The sequence below is a fragment of the Saccopteryx bilineata genome, chromosome 1, assembly GCF_036850765.1.
Source record: "Saccopteryx bilineata isolate mSacBil1 chromosome 1, mSacBil1_pri_phased_curated, whole genome shotgun sequence".
In the NCBI taxonomy this organism is placed as follows: Eukaryota; Metazoa; Chordata; class Mammalia; order Chiroptera; family Emballonuridae; genus Saccopteryx; species Saccopteryx bilineata.
Window position 1 is genome coordinate 67,878,474 of NC_089490.1, and position 8,464 is coordinate 67,886,937.

The 8,464-nt window shown below is 35.8% G+C and overlaps 1 pseudogene; it reads left to right on the top strand.

The window, feature by feature from the left end:
* Nucleotides 1-4,866: 4,866 nt before the first annotated feature.
* On the top strand, nt 4,867-5,468 carry LOC136319232 (small ribosomal subunit protein uS5 pseudogene; annotated as a pseudogene).
* Nucleotides 5,469-8,464: the final 2,996 nt, after the last annotated feature.

Here is an 8,464-nt window from a genome sequence, read left to right on the forward strand (position 1 = left end):
TTAGCTTCATTTATACATAGAGTTCTCCTGATTCTTCTTTGTATTTCTAAATTGCTGTTTATGGCATTCTGCCTTGAAAAAGATAGCTCTTCATAGGTTGTATTTTTTTTTTTTTTGAAAAATGGCAAGGACAAAATGAGTGAATGAATGTGTGAAATAAAATCATTTTTAAATAACAAAATGAATTGAAATAGATGAAAAAAACTGGTTTTAAAAAGTTTTAGTTATTGTTTTTATTTCCCCCAGGCCTGAGGAAGAAGATGATGGTTTAGTTTCTATTTGTTTTTGTTCCTCAGCATACAGCACAGTGTTTGGCACCTCATGAAGGCTCTATAAATATCTAGCCAATGAATGAATGTATGAGTAAAAAATAATTGCTTACACAATTATCTAAAATCCAAGTCATTTCTTGTATGTGCCATTACCCATTCTTGTTTCAATTTTTATGGTGAACTGACTACTGGAACCCTTTTTAGAATTTCACCCAGAATGACTCACATCTGATTCAAATCAGAAGAACAATCAATTTGGCACCATCATAAGAGCTCTCAGATGTTAGAGGTGACAAAATGGGCAGAACTTCTCCTAACAGATTATGGATACCATGTGTGACAGAATTAAGTGGAAAAATGTTTGTATAAATGCCGAAGTAGAAGGCATGTCATGCCCATGTGGCTTGGCTGCAGAACACAATGCATTCACTGACATGATGGCAAAGTTGGGTGGCATAGCATCTATGGCATATGGCAGGTTTCTGCTTCAGCAAATGCACACCACATGCCAAAAAGTGATGTAGTTTTTACTGATTACTCTGTTTCTTTTTCTTTCAAGTATTTCAAAATTAATATTAAAGTTTTTTAGTTACTCAAAAGGAACACAAGAAGCCTAGCACATACTTTATCTTATTCAACAGTGAACTGCCATATTATTTGTTCACCTAAACAAATTGTATATGTATGCATTATTTCTCCAGATTTAAACTAAGAAGGATACTAAAAAGAAAAATTAGTTTATATTTAGTCAAAACAGAAAGAATCACTTTCAAAATTTTAAGTGTACATATGTGTACATATGCTTTCATATTATACTTTTTTATATTCATGTATTCACTTATTCAACAAACCTTCATTGAGTGCATATGCTAGGAGTGTTTGAAAAAGCAAAGAAACATAAGTTAATATGTTGGTTTTCAGGTGCTGGAAGTAATTTAGTACTGATAAAGCACAGTGTACAGAAATATGGCAATATCTAGAAGGCAGGGGCCAGAAATCCAGTATGTGTTATGCTGAGATTAGATTTTATATGAGAGGGGATATCAAACCATCAAAACAGTTAAAGAGTGATGATCAGATACATGTATTCAAGACATTAATCTGCAAGAGTCTCAAGATAAGAAGGGTAAGAGGATGATGACATTCAAGGCTGCTGCAGCAGTCTAAATGGTAATAACAAGGACCTAACTAAGTTGTTATTAACAGAGATGGAAAAAGAAGGTTGCTTTCTGTTGACAATAAAGCAGCAAGATGCAGTAATCCATTGGGACAATAAGCAAGGAGTGTAAGTAATTTCTGATGACTGCAAGGGTTCTTGCTTGGTAAACTGATCAATTTATAGAAAAGAGAATATTAGAAAGATTTATTAAATAGGTTGTATAGGAAGTTTTGAAGATTTTGGAGACTATGGTGGACTTATGGGTTTATCTTAATGGATCTCTGTAGTAAAGAATTTAAATGTGTGGACTTATATTAAGGAAAAGACTAAGATTGAAGATCAGCACTTTAGTCTTAAACAGAATGTGCATTGGGGGGGTGTAATGTTTTATAAATGTCCATTAGATCACACTTTTGATTTTATTTGAAAGTAAATATTTATATTTGCTTCACCACTATTTGTTTAGGATTTTGTACTTATGTTCATGAGGATTGATTTTTTAGTTTCTCTCTTTTTTTGCAATATTGTAGTTATCTAGTGTTACTATTAACTTATGCTTACCTCATGAAGATTGGGATATCATTATTTCTTTTTTTTATCTCTGCAAGGATTATGTTAAATTTGAAATTGAATTATTTATTCTTTGGATGCTACCATCTCAGTAAAATGTTTTCTTGGTGGAAAGATATTAATCATATTAAACTTCTCTGATAATTTCAGGACTACACAGGATATATGTGTGTGTGTGTGTGTGTGTGTGTGTGTGTGTGTATATATAGTTTTAAATATATTTATAAATTTTAATACATTGCTTTTTTAAATTAATATATCTAATTCAGCTACGTGCTTTAATACACTGATATGCAGTTATTCACAATATCCATTTTTTTAATTTTTTTAATTTCTGAAACCTTTTTCTTTACATTTTTCATGTTATTTCAACTAGGCCAACAATATATTTTATAAGCCAAACCCACATACTTTTGCAAATGAGAGAAGATGCTATTACTTGAACCTTAATAATAAAGATGTAACTTTGGAGTGCAAGATGGTACATGTGGCCTCCAGGTAAATATCTATAGTTTGCTTCATATTCTTGTCATTTCACTGTGACTTTTTTTTGACAATTTTCTTCTATTTTAGCCATTGTTGTGGTTGTACCAAGCAAAATATATTTTAATAAAATTAAAATTAGACATATATTTTAAACTTTAATAATTAATGAGAAAATAATTCTATCTACATTTTATAGATAACCAGTGGAAAGTACTGGTTGCTGAATGAGATTATATGTAACTTATATGCTATAATAAGTGAAATCTATCTATATTACATCAATGAGAAATGAATAGGTAGATAGCATTTACTGAGAATTAAATATGTGTGGATGTCATGTAATCCTAATTAATATCTGTGTGTCCGATATTATCCTCAATTGGAAGATGAAAAATCTGATTCTTACATTGGTCCAAGTCAAATAGCTGAGAAGTAGTACAATTATGATTCAACTCAGGTCTCTGAAATTGTCCATATTATTGTTCCTATATGATATATTGAAAATTCCCACTAATAAGTAAATAATCATTCTATACTCAAAAGCCTTTCAAAATATAATTAACTTTGAACCTTATCTTTTTAATATAAAGAAAAGCTGGCTTGGTTATCTTATGGCCATTCGTGAAATATTTATTCATTGAAAAATTTGAAGTTATCTATTCATACTAAGATATTTAAAGTCCTAGAAATTTTCCCATTAATGTTTGAGAACTTTCACTCACTTATTCATTCGTGCTTAAACCTCTGAATGAATCACATTTTTATTGACAGTGCTAGGTACTTTTCTTGTTGCGAGACAATGTTGAACAAAAAAGAGACAGCTCTTGCTTTCAAGAAGCTATAATTCCAGGCCCTGGCCGGTTAGCTCAGTGGCAGATTGTGGGCCTGACGTGCGGGAGTCCCGGGTTCGATTCCTGGCCAGGGCACACAGGAGAAGTGCCCATCTGCTTCTCCACCCCTCCCCCTCTCCTTCCTCTCTGTCTCTCTCTTCCCCTCCTGCAGCCAAGGCTCCATTGGAGCAAAGTTTGCCGGGACGCTGAGGATGGTTCTGTGGCCTCTGCCTCAGGCACTAGAATGGCTCTGATTGCTGCAGAGCGATGCCCCAGATGGGCAGAGCATCCCCCCCTGGTGGGCGTGCCGGGTGGATCCCGGTTGGGCACATACAGGAGTCTGTCTGACTGCCTCCCCGTTTCCAGCTTCAGAAAAATACAAAAAATAAAAAATATAAAAAAAAGAAGTTATAATTCCAGTGAAAAAGTATGAAATAATGAAGGAAGCAAACAAATTATGAAATTTAAGGTAGTAATTATTTCTAGTAATAAAAACAAAATAGTATGAAGACATAAAGTGACCAACATGGATATGGTTATAGACCACATCTGACTTAGGAAATGCAGAAAGTCCTGTGAAATTCTGCAGATAGCATTCCAGGCCAGGGGAAAAGAAAGGGCAAAGCCCTTGCCACCAGGTGAAAACAGACAAGAGCTTTCAGTTTGGCAGCAAGAAGGTCAGTGAGCAAGATAAGTGGCAAGGAGATAAATTTAGAGAAGATACAGGATTCCACTCAAAATGAAATGTTAAATATTTTCTGATTTGTTTATTACCAAGAACTATGCACAGTACACAGTTGACCCTTGAACCAAACTGGTTTCGCTGTTTGGGTTTGCTTATATAAGTCTTTTTTTTTATATATAAATAGAGTAAATACATTTTCTCTTTTATATTATTTTTGTAATATTTTATTTTCTCTAGCTTACTTTATTGTAAGAATTCAGCATATAATACATGCAAAATATATGTTAATCAACTGTTTGTTATAGGTAAGGCTTCCAATCAATAGTAAGCAATTATAGTTTTGGGGGAGTAAAAAATTAGATTTTTTACTGGAAGGTCAGAACCCTTAACCCCTATATTGTCTAAGGGTCAATTGTACCCCTTACCATCTATGACCACCTGTTATCCTTGACATTAAAAATATCTCTGTTATCTCTGGTACTCTGGAGGGAGCAAAATATACTTGGAGGCGAGAAGCTGTATCTTTGGGAATAGAAGCATCAGGGAGATTGAGAGTTGCGGAGTAGATAACAGTCTGTAATAACTTTGTGGTGTGTCAATTTCTCTAGGCTCAACTGTACTTTCGGGAATTCCCTTTTAGGGAGAAAAGACAGTTCAAAGGAATATCAAAAGATATTCTCTTGCTTATTCTTCAAGGAAACACCAAATGGCAAAGACACTAGTGCTGCCAACGGGCCTGGAGGCCTGGGCCCTGAATGTGAGGCCACTGCGGCATCCTGGGGGGTTTGGCAACAGCATCCAAGTGGAGGCTGTGGGCAGGTGTTGGGGTCTAGGCTGAGTCCATGATCTCCTAGAGGCAAGGCCATGGGCAATGAGTGGATTTCCAACACCAAGCTAGGTCACCTAGTAAAGGGTCTAAAGATCAGGTCCCTGGAAGAGATATACATTGTCTCCCTGCCCATCAAAGAATCTGAGATCATTGACTTTTTCCTGAGGCCATCCCTCAAGGACCAGGTTTTAAAGACAATGCCTGTGCAAAGCAGACACATGCTGGCCTGTGGACATGGTTCAAGGCATTTGTGGTCACTGGAGACAACGATGAACATGTCAGTCTCAGTGTTAAATGTTGAAGGAAATAGCCTCTGACATCCATGGGGCCATCATCCTGGCCATGATCTCTATTGTCCCTGTACAGGGAGGCTACTGAAAATAAGATCGGCAAGACCCACCCGCTCCCCTGCAAGGTGACAGGCCACTGTGGCTCTGTGCTGATGTGCCTCAACCCAGTCCCTGGGGCACTGGCATAATCTCAGCCCTTGTGCCCAAGAAGCTGCTGTTGAGGGCCGGTATCAGGACTGCTGCCCCTCAGCAAGGAGATGTACTACCATCCTGGGCAACTTTGTAAGATGACCTTTGATACTGTCTCTAAGACCTATAAATTTTGCAGATGTAATAAAAGTTTATAATTAAATCAGTTGACTTTAATTTGATTATTTTGAATAGACCTGACTGAATCAGTTTTTGTTTTGTTTTTGTCCTGTAAAAGAGGACATAAGCCTTCCATGACAATGAGAAAGTGTGGACAATTAGTGGGCAACCGGCATCAGCCCTTTTTCATAGGGTTTCAGTCTGCTGTGATCCTTTCTTGCTGATTGCCTGCTCTGTGAACTCCACAGTTTTTAGGCAGCCCCCATAATTGGATAGGCCAATTACTAATAATACCCATATATCCATATGACTCATACTAGTTCTTTTACTGGGCAAACCCTGATCAATACAAGGAGTACCCTTCAGAGGTACTCAGCATGGGAGACACCAAAGAACACATGGGAATATCTATCAGTCAGTTTTAAATGCCCACCAAATCCAGAGAGGCTGAGGTCAGGTCACAGAATTACCTATAAATACTTGCAATACATTACTCTTTATCTTTTCTCTTTCCTCAGTTCACACTTAATGAGTTCAGATATTTTTACTGGAAATTTGTTGGAGCTTTTTTTATGGTTTGTATTTTGTTTCATTTTAAAGGACTACATCCAAAAATACAGGTATGTGATGTATTTTTGTATGGCTGCTATAAGAAATTAATACAAACCTACTGACTTAAAAGAATACAAATGTATTAGGTAACAATTCTGTAGTGGGAAGTACAACACAATTCTCACTGGACGAAAATCAGCTACCAGCAGAAATCAGTTCCTTTCTGGAGTCTCTGGCAGAGAGTTGATTTCATTGCCTTTTCCAGCCTCTAGAGGCCACTGCATTTCTTGGTTCGGAGCTCCCTTCCTTATCTTTAAAGACAGCAATGGAGGGTGGAGTCCTTTCAACAGGACATTACTCTGACTTTCTCATTTGCCTCCTCTTCCATTAGAAAGGCTAATGTTATTACATTGAACTCATTCAGATGATCCAGGATAATTTCCTATTTTAAACGCTGCTGATTTGCAAGTTTTATTCCATCAGCAAACTTTAATTTACTTTTTTATGTCACATAACACAGTCACTGGTGTTGGGGATTTGGACTTTGATGCGGCAGTGGAGGGACATCGGACAATTATACTGCCTACCATACATGTGGCCTTTACTTATTTTGATCTGGAATCACTAAACATTTCTGCTCTTCTTTTCATCTTGATAAGACATAGCTTTACTGATATAAATGAATCCCAACTGACAGGAAATTACCCCGGTGATAAATTATAGAGATGAAAAAACTTGAATTTGTCAATCAACTGGCAATTGGATCTATGTCCAAAGATATAATTATTCTTTTAATTGCTATACATCCTAACATAAACTGTCATTTTCAACTGGCATTCACTTTTTTACATGAAAGGTATTATCATTAGATTTTTGGTGTAGAAAGGTATTATCATTAGATTTTTGGTGTAGTATAAATATAATTATTTTCTATAGCTCTAAGTTGTATCCAGTGAACATTTTTGTACATGGTTTCCCAATATATTGTTAAAAGGTAGCTTTTAATGTTAAGAGAATAATAAGCAGCTGGTCTGATATTCAAAGCTATTTCAGAAAAGCATTTGCTTAAAAACGTTAAAAATGGAGGTCATTATACAAAATTGACTCCAAATGGCTTCTTACTCAAAGAGAGATAATTAGGTGCTTCCCTGAAGAAAGTGGTATATTAGAAAATTAATCTCCATGGAATTAGTAACCCTTCTGAATTTCAGTGATTTTTCAGTTCTTCTATTTGATTATACAATCTGGAAAACTCCAAATATATCAGCAAACCCATAGGCCTTACTGACAGCTGCTTGAACAGTGAAGTAGAGGAAGAAAAGAGAAGAATTTAGAAAAAAAATAAAAACCTCAATCTTGATTTTACTACCAGATTTCAAGGTAGTTTTGAAAGCTTGAGGACTTTCCTGCACATTTCAGCAGTTCTAGTCAAAAACTGTGATTAAAAAGGAGATGACTTGAAATAGGAACAGTTAGGGATGAAGAGGGAAATGTGAGAATAGTCAGTGCATTAATGGCACATATGAAATGTTAGCTCAGGGAAAATAAAAGCTCAATTAGCTTAAAAGTTTCTAAACCATTTTGGCATAGTTTTAAAGACAAAAGAAAAATTATCCTGCAGAAGTGCCATTCATCGCTGGGAGGAGATGAGTACTGAACATGAATGCCATTACTTTAGTAGGCAACATGCCTTCTTCATATAGCACTATCCATTATTAATGAGCACTATTTCTGAGTGTGAAAGAACTGTTTGAAAAAACATTAACATAGTCTATTGGATGTGAATGACATTGTCATTCCTTTCATTTTGCTGTTGGCAAGAGGAATCCCTGCAGACTTACGTGCATCTGGACATCACTAATATTCTCTTTGTTATGCGCTCTGGGCAGCTGTGATATGGAAATTTTCAGCATTGTATTTTATGGTTTATTTTTCAGCTTTTACATTGTGTTCTGTTGCAAAACACATAAGTCAAGACTTTATTAATGCAATGATCAATCAGAAAAATTATCTTTTCTAATCTGACTCTTTTCCTAATTTTAAGAATTTGTCTGAATTCTGGAGACATGCAATGATCGTCTGCTAGCAAGGCAGTTATTTAGATCTATGTCTTTTCGTGGTATTTATTTTTTTACCATTCAGTTTTCAAAGCTGATTACATTTTTAATTGTCTTGCTGCAAAAAGAATTATAGCTATTGTCTACCTGCTGTTCAGTAACACCACAGGACTGACTAACCCACCCACCTAATGCCTTTTAATCAGCAAAATTAAAGGTAACAAAGTCAAGGATTGTAAGAATAATGAATCCACACACAAAAAAATTAAGCACTACATTCTCTTGACTTTTAAATATGTATGTAACTAAGATCCTTTTTTTCCCTCTCAGCTGCCCTGCTTCTCTCTCTCACAGCCCATATGGGCACCCACATAGAGATCTGTGTTCCTGAGTTGCTGACTTACTTCATATGAACATACCACATG